Genomic DNA, 16089 nt, shown 5'->3' with positions numbered 1-16089 from the left:
CCTCTGAGCTGAAGGATTTAGGCAAGGATGTTCATACCCATTAACCAAGCGTAAGTGTGATTTGGGGGAGATGGAGAAAAATAAATATAGGCTTACATTAATGATCTGCAGCACAGGTTGGTTTCATTTGAATGAGCAACTGTATATGTTTAACCCTTTGAGAAACACACGTGTGGACCTGCATGACCGTGCTCAGAACACCAATTGTATTGTTTACAAGAGCAGACTTCAGAGAAATTCTGAGATGGTGCAACTAATTAGCAGCATATTAAAAAAAAATAAAAAAACACATGAAAGAAACAGGTGTAGCAATATTGTGCCTCTGTAAAGTCACGTGTTCTGTAGCCTGGATTCTTTGAATCGCTTAGAAATCTTACCCTCACCGATAACTCTTCAGCTTATGAGTCACATAACTGCTGCTTGACTCAAGAATTTAATTCCATTTCAATCCAAGGGGTTGACTGGATAAAAGGTATACCAGCCTACCTAGCCCAAGCCTAGAGAATAAACCAGGACCAAGAAGAAAGACAGGAGATAGGTTCTCCATAGATAGAGTAAGCTTCATGCACATATGCTAAGCAATAGTTCAGACCTGATGTAAAAATATTCTACCTCCTAAGGAAAGTGAAAGAAAATAAACTGTAATATCCAAGCTAGGTTTCTAGCTACTGTGGCTGTCCAGAGCAGAAAGGAATGTGGAGAAATCAAGTCAAAAAGGGTGAAAAAGCAGCAGAGCTGTTGTGCACACTGGCCTCCCAATAACACGTAAATTGTAAATGCTGTACTGAAATACAGAACACAGCAGCAAAATATTTAAGGAGTGATCCAGTACAGAACAGGATGCAGCAGCTGAGGAAGGCCTATTATAAAGCAATTTCCGTAAAGCCTCTACAGTAGGCCAAAGAACTGGAAAAAAAAAAAAAAAAAGATAAGAACGACAGACGGGAAAATTATATAACAGGTTGTAGATCATCAGTGATTTTTTTTTTTCTTCTCAGCAGCAATGAATCTGGTAGTAAAATCAGCAGAAAAGCAGTGTACAGGTCCACTGATGGCAGGAATAAAGCAGACCCAGGGGAAAGCCTAAATGAACAATAATTGCAGGTTATTATATGCTGTGCTGCAGTACAGTAGAAAGCTGGTCATCTATTAGCAAGGTTGGAAGGAATAATCAAGAGGATGGAGAAGAAAGTTTATAATCTTTTAGACACAACAAGGCAGAGGCAAGGCTCTGGAGCTGAGAGATGAGAAAAGAAGCCAATAATATGGAGAAGGGATGACAAAATACACCAGGACTGTATCTCCACTGGTAAGGAAGAAATTTATTAGAGCTTCTACATATAATTTTTTAGCCGCTGTGGCCTGCACAGCTGTAACTGAGCTGGGATACCCAGGCTGGGTACAGAGGTGTTCTAGACTGATGGAAACAGCATTTCAAGACAGGAATTCAGACTGCCTTAGATCTGAATTGCTGTCTGGAATTTTCTGTCTCTCTCCATTGACTTCACAGAGATCTTACAGCAACTAACCTGGTAATTTGAATTTCTTAAGACCCACAACCATCTTCAGATGGTTCAGAGGCTAGAGCAGTGAGGGCCATAGATACACCCACAGAGAGACTGATATCATGAATGACGTGCTCAGGAAGTGTTGGTGAGGAACACCTCCACGGTATTTCCAGGTATTATCTAGATCTTTCTACTTAATATCTTTGATACCTCTCAACAATGCTGCATGATTACCCATACTTTCATCAACACAGTAAAACCTGCTTAGAAACAACACCATGCTGGTGCACATGTACAGAATCCACTAGTCTGAAAATAGAGGAACAGAAAGCACTTTCTTCGAGTTTAGTTCCAAAATGTTCTCCTCTAACACCCCATAAAAAAAAGAAAAAAAATCACATGTAATGTAACATAGCTTTAACCATTTCATCATTTACCTGTCTTATTCCTAGTTAAACTGACAGCTAATAAGCGGTTTAGGTGAAACTGAAAATTGAAAGAAGAGGAGCAAATGGAACAGGAAAGGTATTGTCAAAATCAACACACTTTCCAAGGTAGGCAGAAGTCTTCACCTGGGTGTTTCTACATCTAATAGTGTTTCCCTTTTTAACTCCTAAACGGGTTTCAGTGGTGTTTTCCTGGAGATCAAATTTATTTGCCCATGTTAAATGCTTTGAGAAAAATTTGGTTGTTTCATTATAGATGTCCACTGCCATGAAAAGAGCTGTAGGATGATCCAGTGTCCTTAAAGCCCTGTGTTATATTTATCTGCCCCATGTACATGTCTTAAGCACAGTAGGGAATCTAAGAGATCACAGGGTACCTGTGTTCAGACAACTCCATCACATCCCTAGGAACATAGTTGCTATGGGTTCGGTGGAAAATGATAAACACTTCCTGAAGGTGACTCACATTTCCAGTAGGCTGAATCGCCTTCTGCAGATGTCCGTCCTTCTGCCTCGACTTTATATATACTTGAACAACTAAACTTCTTCTTGGTTTGCTTAGACAGGTGTCAGAGTTAAGTGGGATGAGTCTGGACCTGAGTTCCTCCCAGTCTTCAATGTATTTATCCTACCAATGTTCCTGTGAAGGAAAGAGATGCTATAATTCCTCCCTGACAGATGGGCAACAGAAACAGTCACGCAGAGAGTTCGTGCTTGAGAAGGAAATTGAGTCTCCATCCCCTATAACATAACTGTTGAATTGTCCCCTCTTATGTTGTTAGAATTGGTTGCCTACACAACAGCCAAAAGTTTATAAAAGAATATTAATTTGATGCTGCTACACTCATTAAATTTCACATTGTAGCTTATTACCAACTTTTTTTTAATGCATCTTTATCAAGTCACTCATTTTGCTTGGCATATCTTAATTCAGTTATGGCATTAGGAAAAAAAAAAGAGACAAGAACCCAACTTTTCTGCTGATTATTTCAACTCCCACTACTGTAGATGACTGAGAAATCCTAAAGATGAGTCAGAGAGTGAAATAGGAAGTGTGAAGAGATTGTCTTAAATTAATGGGGGTGCTGAAAAAATATCTGAAAAAAACCTCAAAAAATAAATACATTCACATTTTTAGATAAGCTGTCTTTAAAGGTTTTCTCAGTAAAAGCTGTGGTCTATTTTAATGTGAAAGAGAAAAAATATGCTTGAAAATGTACTTGTCTTTTGATGAAGTTGAGCCAAAAAATGAACAAATAATATCATGGGTAAAGTGTAATGCAGGAGAAATTTACATTATAAGGTATCACAACTCAGTTTTAATTATGGCATTGCCAGTAATGCAGCTTTAGAATAATGCTTAGTTGGAGACCCGCAAGGGAAACCCAAGTGACTCAGGAAATGTGAATGAGTCAGTAAAAGTCCTCTTTGCTTTTCCACGTTATGCAGGCTACTGAGCAGGGCTCTCTTGAGGTCACAAAGGATATTGTGATCTTGCAGATGCCTTCCTTCAAAGGAGATATCAAATCCAGTCCTGCCTACGGATAGCTATTGAAGATCTCACAGGCTTTCCTACCCAAAGTCCAAACAGAATAATCACATTGACACTCTTTGTATTGATGCTGCATTATCAGTGAAGGAGAGATTTTTCCTTCAACTCCTGTTCTAAACTTTGCATGGTTGCTAGCTGTTTCTAAACACTGTCCTCAATGACCTCTGTCCTTTAGGACCACAGCTTTACATCTCATCAGAGAAAGACATGTCTAACGTTGTACTGCCATCTAAGACTTCTGGGCTATAGATTCTACAGATAACCGACAAGGAGATTTTCCAAAGGGTGTGGCACGTGAAAGGCAGCATGCAGAATTCAAACTTTTCAAGATGTTCCTTTCAGATAACCAGAAACAACAGTTGAGTTCAAAATCTCAGTCCAGGCACATAACAGTGAACAAGGGTGGATGAGAAACCTTGTATTATTCATGGGAAGCAGGGATGCAGTGTGTAGTTTTCCAAAATGCTCTTTGCCAGAGTACCTGGAAGAGTGTGGGAGAGGCTAGGAAGTGGGCAAGTACAGAAATATATTGCTGTCAGTTGTAGGAGCAGTGGAGGATTTTGTTGGCTATGTAGTGTGGACCAAAATCTCTAAGCACTCACTCTCTGGTGATTGCTTGTTACTTAGATTACGTGAACTCATTTAACCTGCCTAGGTTCTGAGAGGTTCCTGAGGTTTTTTGCCTGGATGTTTTCAAAGTCTTCTTTTTGCCTTGTCACGTTTTGAGTTTTTGAATTATCCGCTCCAAAGATGACAGGAGCACCTTTGCCTGCTAGTGGATTCAAAGGAGTTTTACTTGGGTGGTGGCTGGGAAGATAAGCTGATAAAAAGACTAGATAACTAGATTAAGACAAATAGGATATAGCTGATAATGACAGTGAGTGAGAAGGCTGGCAAATGGGTGGGGATAACAGGATTTATTGGGAAAGTCAAATGTGAGTTGAAATGCCTTTCAGCCACCAAATGACCAAAAACAATAAAACAAGGCACATCATCTAGGCCTTCAGAGAACAAACTACTGGACTCAGGATTACGGAAAAAGAGAGAAAGTCAAAAAAGAGTGATTGTAAACAGACTTAGCAAAATAAAGAAAAAAGAAAGGAAAAAAACAAAAAAGCAAAAAAAACTAAACCAAATCTAAACCAAAACAAAACCAACCTACACCTTAGCTGTGGAGCAAGAAGACAAGAACTGATGATTGTTGAGCAATTCTTTTTGCTTGGGTTTGAAGCAAGGCTGTGGGGAAAAGGCAAGTGACATACTGTTTAAACCATGAACTGCTTCATTATCTGCATTATCGCTTGACCATCATGTTGAAAGTAAGGGATAAGTATGAGAATACTACTCATGCATTCTTTTAATGGGAAACCTGAAGAATGAAATCTAGCTTTCTTCTTCAGATCTACACAAACAATTCTTCCTTGTGGGTCATCTGAGTCCACTGGGTCTGGAGAAACAACAAGCTAGCATCAGCTTCCTTAGCAGACTGAGAAGATAGCAGGCTGCAAGATGTGCTTTGTATGTGTTTGTTGGTTTGTAGGTTGAGAAAAAAAGAAAAAAGTTTATTTTCTTATAGACTGTTTTACAGGGGTAAGTTTTATTTGTTTCCTCTTTCAGAGGTGCAATACACTATGGTGGTACTGGTTGTGTAACAGGGATGGTATTACGGTAGGAATAGGGTGAGTCATGAAGAGAAAAACATAACTAAAATGTAACAACAGATACTTCCTCACCCATTAAATTCCTTCAAGGCCCTCTTCAAGCTCATGCAAGTAAGTTTTTTTGGTTTGGGGTTTTAGCGGTTGGTCTAATATAACATCCTTCCATTCTCATGTTACAGGGAAGACCACAAAACTGGAATTCAAAATGAGCCACTGCAATCAGAAGATATTTCATATTCCATGTGTGGGACGTAAGATGACTGTCTGGAGACCATTACTGATATTTCACGGGCCAGTATTTGGCCTTGAAAAAGACAATGATTTTCCATTAAATTCCCTTGAAGGATTACGTCTGGGAGCAAGGTAAGAAGGAGATAGTTCTGTTCTCATTTCAGTGCTCGTGACACACAAAGGAAAACGGACCACAGCTGCACCAGCGGTCAGAACCAAGGAGTCAGTCCAAATCATCAGACTCTAGATGTGAAACAACAAGCTGCATTGCCTTGCCCTTTTACTGAGACTGTTTCTCTGGCATGTCTCACCAATGCTAAATGCATAAGGACAAGGATAATAAAGCGTCTAAGTGGAGAGAAATAATGAAGAGTTGTGAGATTTTGTTCAGTTGCAACAATCTCACATGTTTATTAATAGAAGATCGCAATGTATAAATATATAATTTTAGCTGGATATGGGCAGCATCTCTTTAATTATCTGAAGAAAGAAGGTACTCATTATGTAGATAGTACAGGAACATCATTCAGCAGAGAAGCAATAGAAAATTTCAAGTAGAGAAACACATGAGGTGATATTTTTTTCCCTGACTTGCTTTTCATTATGCATCACTTCTACTGACTCTATGTGTGTATGTGTATGTGTAAGCATGTGTATGTTTTAATGCATAAAACCATAAATTCTGTATGACTTATGTAAAATCATGTGCATACTTCCCTGGTAACTCTGAAGGCAGTCAGGACTTGTAAATTCTAAAAAAATTAAGTGAGATGAATGTAGAGCTGACCCAGCTCAGTGTGCAGTGACTGAGGGTAGAAAAGAATCTGGTTTCACAAATTGAACTTCCTTTCATAGCCAATGTGTCCCAAAGTGCTTTACATACAATACAATGAGAGTGATGCCAGGAGTGCAGGCAAACACAGCAGTCATTGTAGGCACAAAAATAGCTCACATGTAGCCTTTTATATTAGAATCAGTTTCAGCAGGAGAATACTGGCCTTGGGAACGTTATTAACTCTATATTCGTCCGTTTCCTTGTTGCTAAGGGATGCTGAACTTCCCTTTGGACAGCCTCTGAGAGGATGGTTTCAAGAGCATCATACCTTCCATCCTCTTTAAAACTTTTGCCGTTATCATGCCGAAGCCCTCATATTGCACGCTGCATTTCTGACTGTATTGGTCTTTTTAAATTTTTCCTTCATTTTGTACCTAGGCTAATTGAGTGTGTACTGGATTCCAGATTATTCTTCAATCAGAAAACTGGGTGGGGGCCAAAAAAAGCAATACATTCATCCCTTTGCATTTATTGTATCTACAAGTATTGAGTCATATTGCAGAAGGCTGTTTCATTGTTGTTAACATCCCCAGGCATCTTAGTCCATCATTGTGCAAATTATCTTCCAGGAAATTATTGTGTCCAGGGAAACTGCAGTGTGTAGTATGGAATTAGGAACTGCAGTAACTTTTCCTCTGTGCATTCAGGGACCTTTCATGAACTTAGCACTGAAACTCTCCCACCTAGTTGTAGGAGTTCACTTGAGTCAGTGAGTAGTTGAGTTGTGAGTCTTGCCATGTTTCACTCTGTCAAACAGACAAAAACATCTCCATGGGCTAGTTTTGACTAGTGAGGATTGAAAAAGTGATCTAAAGGTTCAGCTGGAGGTTCACCTCACGTTTTCTGGAGTCTTGTAAAAGCTAAAATCTGAATTGTCACTATTAAAAACACTGAATGACTCTTCAGTACTGACTTCCTTACTGAGTGCAAATAGAGAACTGACTGTCAGAAGAGACACATGATGTTCTAGACTCAGGAATGAAACTTAGTTCTTATCATACACATCCCTCACTTCCAGCACAACACAAATGTGGGGAGCCTTGGAAAGTCTACTGAGTACTTTATGGTTCAGGTTAGACCAGTATATATTTAGACTATGACCAAATTGACTAGAAAACACTATCAGGTTTTTTTTGTGTGTTAAATCATTATTTCTAATCCCCTGACTGCCCAAGGCAGAGGGATCCAAAAAGAATCACACAATAGTTCCTATCCAGCCTGCATGTCTCACTTTTCTTTCCATGGAAACCGTGGCACAGTAGCCTTGTTATGGTCCTGAATCTCATCCTGATATGAACTCAGGGACACAGAAACACTGTTGGGTCTACAAGCTTTACTGCACACAGTAAAGTTTGTGAACTAATACTGCTCAGTCTGTCCCCAACTCACATCTAAATCCATTGATAACAGAGTGTCTTCCAGTTTACGCAAACTTAAGTAAAAGAATATGGTCCTGTTAATGTCCCATAGAAAATAAAGTCATTGAAAGCTGTATGTGGCAGAGATGTGCCAGAATATTAAGGTCAATATTAGGAGCATGTTGAGATTGTTCGGCTGATGAATTGGTTTATCAGAAGGCACATTGCCCTCCCGAGTTCACCTGACATTATTGAGTTCTAATTTTCAAACCTTCAATATACTTTATGGCAAGTACAGCAAAATCAATGAGATATGATAACTGGAGATGATTTGGTATATAATCTGATGCTGAACAAGTTGAGTGCTTTGAAAGAAGGAAAAGGGGATATGACAGCTGAAAGAGTTCTTTAAAAATTTATATTTATATGTTTGAAGTATATATTTGAGAGATAATAATAAAGAATTCCTTTAACCCTCAATGCTTAGAAACTCTTGAGATTAATCCTACTGTTTTGGAACCGAAGTGCCTGCTGGGAGCTATGGCAGCTATGGGTCTTATGTTCTTAGACAAACTTTACCCCCTCACACAGTCTTACTTTCTCAAAAATGGAATAGAGGAATGGCTCAACAGTAAGTTTTCCTACTAAACTCTTTGTCATGAAAGAGCAGTTCCTGGCTGTATATAAACAGAATTCACATTTTCTTGAAAGAGCTCCTGATTTCAGATTGAAAATCTGAGGTTTTCCAAGACAGACTGTGAAATCTGATATAGGTTTTCTGTAAAGCTCAGGAGAGGCAAAGACAGAGGGAACTGACAGTCTTTGGGCAGCAGCACTTGCTCCCTTGAGAAGCAAATTCCATGCAGAATACAGTCACCAAAAAAACTGTGTCTATACTTTTAGTGAAGCACAGACTCCTATGTATTCTGAAACCCAGAGCAGTTCACTACCTGAAATGAAAACACACAAGCCACTAGCAAGTCTCTCGCCTTAATATGACCTCTTGAGATGACTGTGGAAGACAACCAAGCTCTAAGGCTCCTACAGCTTGATTGTGTCCCATGACAGTAGGGCAAGCTTGTTCAGGCCTGAGGCTCACAGGCTGCATGGAGTTAGGAAAGTTCAGCTGTGTGGATGCAAAAAAGATCACCTACAGACAGACAACCCTTTGCAAAAAACGTTCCATCTCATAACAATTGAACCCCAAAGATGTTGATATCAACCAAATGTGTTGATATGTGCAAAGGCATAATCTTATTACCTAATGTTTTTCAGCCATGTGCAATCTTTATGTTAGCTAGTTTCCCAGTGGTCTGATCCTCGTTCTTCAAGGAATCAGAACTGTCTCTCAGAAGAGAAGGAAGCCTCTGTCCCCATTGATTTCATAGATTAATAGCAATAACACACAAGGCTGCCATTCCTTATGCATTTCTCTCTCTGATGGAAGAATAGTATAGCCTTACCTTAATGTCTTGGTTCTGTTCAAGTCGTAATGCAAGTAAGCAGATAACATGCACTCCTTTGATTAGTTAGTTGGACATTTCCTGCAGTTAAAATGAAGAAGATGATAGATAGTATTTCCGTTCCTCTGCACAGACTGGGCTTTTCTGTTCAAAATCAATTGCCCCTGGAAAGCAAGATCTGATTCTTTCCATCTGGGACTTAGCAGGGCTCCCGTAGGTCTCCTTTTAGTGCTTCTCTGGCCATGCACCAGCAGAAGTGCAGCACGAGCCAACATATGGAAGCAGAACTATGGTCCAGGAACTCGCATTTTTACTCTGAGTCTTCCATGGATCCTAATTCAGGTGTCAGTATTTCATTTGACACCTTGTATGTGCTTGAGATGGCTTGTTGTTTGCATTGATAGGAAATCTTCCAGTCAGTGCACTGGGAGGAAGTTTACATCTGTATTTAAACTTGCCTTATGATTTATACAAAAAAGCTGACTTCCCACTTTATGTGAAAGTAATACTGTCATGCCCTAAGTTTCAGTGTTAAAATACATATGTAAATCCATGTACAAATTTCTGTTCGTCTTCTGCACTTTTTTTTGTGCAGATAAATTCACAAAGGTCATGACACCTTTGCACTTATTGCATTATTTCCTATTAAAACGATAGCTGACAGTGATAGAATGTTTCCATGGGGAGCCACGGTGAGTGGAGCTAGAACATTTTGTCAGTCTTCTAGATGAATGAGAAGTCTGTGGAAGTATGGCAAGATTCAGAAACCTCTTATTACATTATGAACTCTGGAAGAACCTACTAATTTTTTGCCATTTTTCCCCATGCATGGTCTTTTTTACTCTATGCTTTTAACCCTTAGAGGGTTAAAAGTATCTAGTTTCCCTACCTGCCTATTTACAACTTCCTCAGAAAGGCTTCAGTTTCCTTACCTACACAGTTCTTTTCTGATAACCTCTTGATTTCTTTTTCCCAAACTGTTTCCTCACCAAGACATTTCTAGTTCTTCCAGGAAACAGTAGCTCCTTTGCCTTTTCTTGTCTTCCCTGTGAGTTTCAGTTTTCTTCCCACCTCTGCATTTCCTCTGAATTTCTCTCTCTGCCCATCCTTCAGTCCCTCTTTTGACCTTCTCTAGGCATTTTTCTCATCTGCTGCCTCCTAGAGATCTAGTAATTCTGCTTTCTGAATTGAAGTCTACCATTTCCCTTTCAGCTAGAGGTCTGGAGGGACGAAGAGACCTCGGTAATACCTATCATTCAGCATCAACTACAGAGGTAACTAGAACTCCTAAACAAAATGGATATATGCAGAAAGTACAAAAAGATTAAAAATTCTGTGTTCTAATTTCAGGCCCAGAACATCCTTGCCATAAAAACCTTACTACTATCCTTTACCTTCCTATGAGTACGCGCCTCTTACCCACGATTCCACTACGACCAGCTCATACATCTCCTCTGAAAAAACTTCCTGCCACTAACACTAGCCCTATGCCTATGACACACCAGCATACCAATTTGCTACGCAGGCCTCCCCCCTTATCTAAGAGCCCCCCGGAAATGTGCCTGAACACAAAGGATCACTATGATAAAGTGAACATAGAGGTATACCAGCCCTCTCATTTCCTACCACCCCATCATATTTTAGAAAAGTAGGAATCGAACCTACACAGAAGAGATCAAAACCCTTCATACTTCCATTATATTACAAAAACAGCTCCCAGGTGGAAAAGGTGGAAAAGTAATTTTGAAGCGACCAAGACCCTACGCTTTCCTAAAGAATACACATTTGTGGGCATACATAGCAGCCAGACGATCTGTTGTATTTGTTCCATAAGCTAAATTATGCGGGTTTGCTAAAGAGTTAACTAAAACCATGAGTAGTCTCTCCCTTTGCTGTTGAAGCCCTGGATAGTTTCTATATCCTTGTTTATTTCCTTTACTGCTACCATTTACATTTCTGGCCTTTAGAAGGCAGCCCCTGGTACAGGTGATTTACTACCCTGAACAGAAGCAGACAAAAATAATAAGAAATATAAGTCTAAAAAGGTATAAGATGAGATTTAAAGTTTATTGCATTCATAAACTCTAGGATGGATTTAGAAAATTGACCATTAAGAAAACTGAGCATATTTGCAACTCCAGTAACAAATAATGCAGGTAGAGATATAGTCTCTTAGACAGCAAAGAACTGATAGATTTGTAGAAAGATAGACAGAGAGACAGTGAAACAGGCAGAGGGACAGACAGGTGGAGAAAGGTAATAGAAAGTAAGAAAAAAAATCTTTAAGGGTATCACAAAATTCTAGCAGAAAGCTGATGAGGACCATTTTTACACCTGTGGCCATAGAGTACCCTCTTTCTCTGTCTACAGTATTTCCATACACGTGCAAGTGTGGAAACACACACTCACGTGTGCACAGCCTCCTCCACACACACACACACACACACACACACACACACTGTCCACACTTGGTCATCTGCCATACATCTGCATTAGAATGAAGTACCTGAAAACAGCGGCATTGGTGCTGGACCCTGACTGACGTTCCCTCCTGCTGCTTGGAGAATAAAATAGGAGCAAGAATGGGTTTTGTAAAAGAAGTGTTAATTCATGCAAACAAATCCAATACTGAGACTGTGCCTACAACTACATTGTTCAAAGTGCGACTAGGCATAGCTTCAGAAGTAAAACATGCCATGGGGTATCAGCATGTTCTAAATCTGAGTACTGACTTTATCATTGTTCCCCTGAGGCTGTAAAGCCCTGCTTGAAAAGTGACCACTGACTGGATGCTAACGTCACACACCTAATCTCCCTGCTTGGTTCTCTCTAAAGTTCAGCAAGCAGCTGGGTGCTCAAATATGAATTAACTGCTTAAAGGCCTTTTCAGAATTAGGCCTGGTTTTCAAGAACAGGCACTGACTTTATCCACAGTTCTGGAAGGACAACACTCCAAAAATGGCTTAAAATCCATCCTTAACCTAAATTACATCGAATTCCCCCAAATCTCAAACAGCAGATAGAAAAAAAAATTAAAAAAAAAAAAAAGAAAAAAAGGAAAATTGGAATTAAACAGTTATTTTTTTTTCCTTACAGCTATTTGCCTCACATATATCATCTTAATTAATAAATATAATTGTGGACACATACACATATGCACATACACATATGCACATGCATATATGCAAGCACACACACACACACACACGCAGAACCAGACACACAAGCCCTAATTAAAAGGAAATTATTCTGGTTGCAAAGACAAGCACTTAAATATTAAGAGCCCCCAGAATTGAGGTTACGTGCACAACCTGGATTTTTCTTTGTTGTACAGTTGCATTCTAATTCCTTCTTTAATTACATGATCACTCACAGAGTGGATGGCATGTGCAGTGCCGTTTGTTGACTGCAGAGGACCGGGTGATTCTGCCTCCCATCTCAAGCACACAGGAGAGTGGGCTTTGCGAGGTAAATATTCTCCTCCAGGCAAGACCTCTTGTGCTTTTAATTTGCCTCAGATCTACCCTTTCTCACTTTGCATTCCCCTTCCCAGTTCCAGTCCGATACTCAGTTTCATTTTTTGGTCTTTCTCAATCTGTCTCTTTTTCCTGCCTTAGCTTTCCAGTGCCCTGTTCCTGAGTGCACTGGCCCTACAAGCTCTCAGATCCTCTATGGTTTTCCACAGTTTATTTTCCAATGTTTTCTTACATTGCATTCGGTATATCAATCCCTTCCTTTTCCCTGTTATTCTACCACAGGCAATTTCCCATTAGATTTATCACCCCTCCCATTTCTCTCCATTTTCTCAGCTACTCCCTCCTGAGAAGCAGACTGCTGCATCTCAGCACAACCTTTCCTCCCAAGCTCTCCGTGGCTAAATGGGTCAATGCAAAAAAATAACTGGAGAATTCTTTAACCCTGGGTCCAAATGGCATAACATCACACACCCATATGGCTAAACTCTTTTCCCAAAAAACAAGATATCCTTGTCTATAGTGCCTATTGGAAGCACCCCGCTGGTCTCTGGTGACCTCCGAACTTGCACCCAGATGGGAGGCTGACATGGGCCAAACCCAAGCCAAAGACGGTGCTATATTTAATGCAATTAATCAATGTTTTAAACCTATGCTCTGGACCTGGTTTGTTTACTAGTACAGACGCTACCTATGAATGTTAACCCCAGTCTGTTTCCCATTTGTGTCTCTTCTCAATCCATCCCAACCTCCTTTACCTTCCCACTTTTCACCTGAGTTGTCTTTTCTTAGTTTCTGCTCTAGTTGCACTGTTGGATATCCCTGTCAGTCGCACAAAACACAGGGGAGACAGAGTCCCTGTGTTTCTCTCAGTTATCCAGAACCCAATTTTTCCTGGCCTGTCCCAAACCAGTGCTGCAATGACGGGAATAACTCTTGTCTCTGCTGGAGCATATCCAGTGAGAGCTGAGTCACTGGGGAATCAGGTTTTGGAAATCTGCATCTCTGGTGAACATGTGAGAACTGCCTTTTTCCCAAGGCTTTTAATTGGCCACTTTGGAGCAGATTTTCCCCAAGATAGCAAAGAGACTTGAGAAAGAGCTTCACCTCCTGTCAGCTCTTAGTGTCATGCTGGAAAGCATAGGGACAGGAAAGCTTTACAAAGCATCTCATTCGAAGTAGTTCAAACCAGCCCAGCTCTCCTCTGGGTTGTTCTCAGGGACGAGTACTCCTGGCTGAAATTTTCCAGAAATAATTAAAGAATTTGAACTGAATGCAGGCATCCAGCTTAAAGAAGTTCAGCGAAAACGTGCAGTTTATCAAAGCTGAACAGGTTTTTATTATAGGAAATCTCAAGGACTCGTTGCAATTGGTGGTGCTACCAGATCCTATTAAACTGAAATCTCCCTTCCTCACAGGGGCGCTGTGTGCATTAATTTGTTAATGATTGCACGGTGATTTGATGATGAAAAGGATCATATTAACATGAAGCATTATTGTCCTTACAATACAACGTTGCCTGCTTTCATTACTCATTATGTACAGGTACATAAATATTATGAAAAAGGATGCGGAGATAATAAAGTTTATATTCTTTTCAAAGGATTAATACAACATGTTTACGGTGTTCACAGCATCGGTAATAGGAATATTCTGGAGAGTTCTGTTTAAATAGCAGGATACATCGGATGGAGTGTAATGATGTGTATGTATGTGTCTGCACAAATCCTGTGTCTAAACACCTGCAAATACACGAATATAAGCTTTCTTCTGTTTTTCTGTCCCCTGTTAACCCTCAGGTTTTCTGCAGCCTTCACTTTACTACCTGCAACTCACCAGTGCTACTTTAATAACAAAAGGCCTCCATAAACAAAGCTCCCTTTTTATTATACTGATACCTTTTGTTGCCTGCATTGACTACAATCCCATACTAAGCTCCTTTGGATGCAGACAGTTTTTCATTTCTCTCCTCAATCAACCTTCTTGATTCTAACTAAGGCAGAGGAAAGAAAAAAAAAAAAGGAAAGGAGAAGAAAAAGAAGAAGAAAAAACCAAACCCACACTGATTCATGCATTAATTCAGGGACCAATCTTGCAAATGTTCATATGAGTAATCCTTCCTCAGATGAATAATCCCTCTGACCACAGCGGACTGATTAACAACAATGCAGATAAAGGTTTTCAGGATGGGGCTCATACCCTGATGCTAAGGTTCTCACATGAAGTTTAGCACATGATGGTGCCTCTCCTTCCGTTAGATGTGCTAGAGGCCCACATGCAGCTCTCTATTATTTTATTTGATTATGTAACGAATAGGCCCTGATTCTGTCAGCCCTCTCTAGAAAGACTTACGAGCTGAAGTAAACGATCCCAGTTGAGTTAGAGGACTCGGCAGGATTGGGCCCTTTAATAGTAGCTGAAAGATGCATTTTTGAATTGGGGTTAGAACATGGGGTTTATTGCTATTAACAATCCGACGTTTTTGGGGGGAAAATCTCAGTAAAAAAACAGAGCAGAGAATTTGGGAATCTATGGGCTGATTTGGGTATGCACATCTAAAGAAGGATAAATTGCTATTAAAAAAAACCCCAAAATTCACACATACTGGCTTATTTATCATGAACAAAATTTACCTGCATTTTATTTTACTTATTTAAAGATAAAATTCACTCATATTGTTTATTTATTTGGAACAGAAGTCGCCTGTAATTTATTGTGTATAAGTCGGTGAATGCTGATTCTGTGTGCTGTGGGTCTAGGGTTTTGAAGTTCAGGAGAAGAATCCCCCTCCAGCAACCTTTCGGCCTGTTCCTGCCTTTCTTCTTTACTTACCCGTTTCCTGGAGAACGGAGATATTCAGGACTGATGTATCACTGTGCCCCCTTTCCCTGCACAAAACGGTGTTCATTAAAAAATTGCTGCTAGCAAGGGCCTGATCCAGCCCTCCTGGAAGTCATTGGAAAACTGTCTATTGACGTCATGGGGACGAGGAGCATACTAATGGAAGTACCTTTACTAATGCGAGCATCCCTGTTAACAACACCGAAGTTGTTCACAGGATTAACAGCAATCAATCAAACCCTTTGAAAGGCACATTAAAAGCCAAAGCCTGGTGCTGCAAACACTTTCTTACACGAGGTGTGTGTGTACCTGTGGCTGGTCCCGCAGCATCTCCCTGCTCCTTGCCTACCAGTGCCAGTGCATTTTTCCAGCTGTGTTGATTCAGGGCAGTATTTCTTTTGAGGAGATGAAAATTGCCCGTAATCTAACCCCCAAATAAATAGTGTTCTTGTTCCCCCCAAAAAAAAGACAATAACCAGAGTGAGGAGATGGAGCAAATGGGGCTCTAAATGGGCTTAGAAGGGGGCAGCTATTTTTATTTTTTTTTTTTTCCCTGCAAATAGACACATGGGGAAAGAAAAAAAAAAAGGAAAAAAAACTTAAAGCTCTCTATTTTGGTTTTAAACAGGCAAATAATTTTTACTCCTTGTGAGACGCTGAAGCCTGTTACAAAAGACCGTACTCTGACAAAATTCCTGGTGACTCTCCTGCTTACGGGTTG

The 16089-nt window shown here is 40.0% G+C and overlaps 1 long non-coding RNA gene across 1 annotated transcript in view; it reads left to right on the top strand.

Moving 5' to 3' along the window:
* The window catches only part of LOC128850545 (uncharacterized), an 80217-nt gene extending 69894 nt beyond the window's left edge, over positions 1-10323 (top strand). The window contains exons 2-3 of the long non-coding RNA XR_008447977.1: positions 5347-5530; positions 10190-10323. This is a non-coding gene — a long non-coding RNA (uncharacterized LOC128850545). The remainder of the gene's footprint in view (positions 1-5346; positions 5531-10189) is intronic.
* Positions 10324-16089: the final 5766 nt, after the last annotated feature.

The sequence above is a fragment of the Cuculus canorus genome, chromosome Z, assembly GCF_017976375.1.
Source record: "Cuculus canorus isolate bCucCan1 chromosome Z, bCucCan1.pri, whole genome shotgun sequence".
NCBI lineage: Eukaryota > Metazoa > Chordata > Aves > Cuculiformes > Cuculidae > Cuculus > Cuculus canorus.
This window is presented reverse-complemented; position numbering and strand designations above follow the sequence as displayed.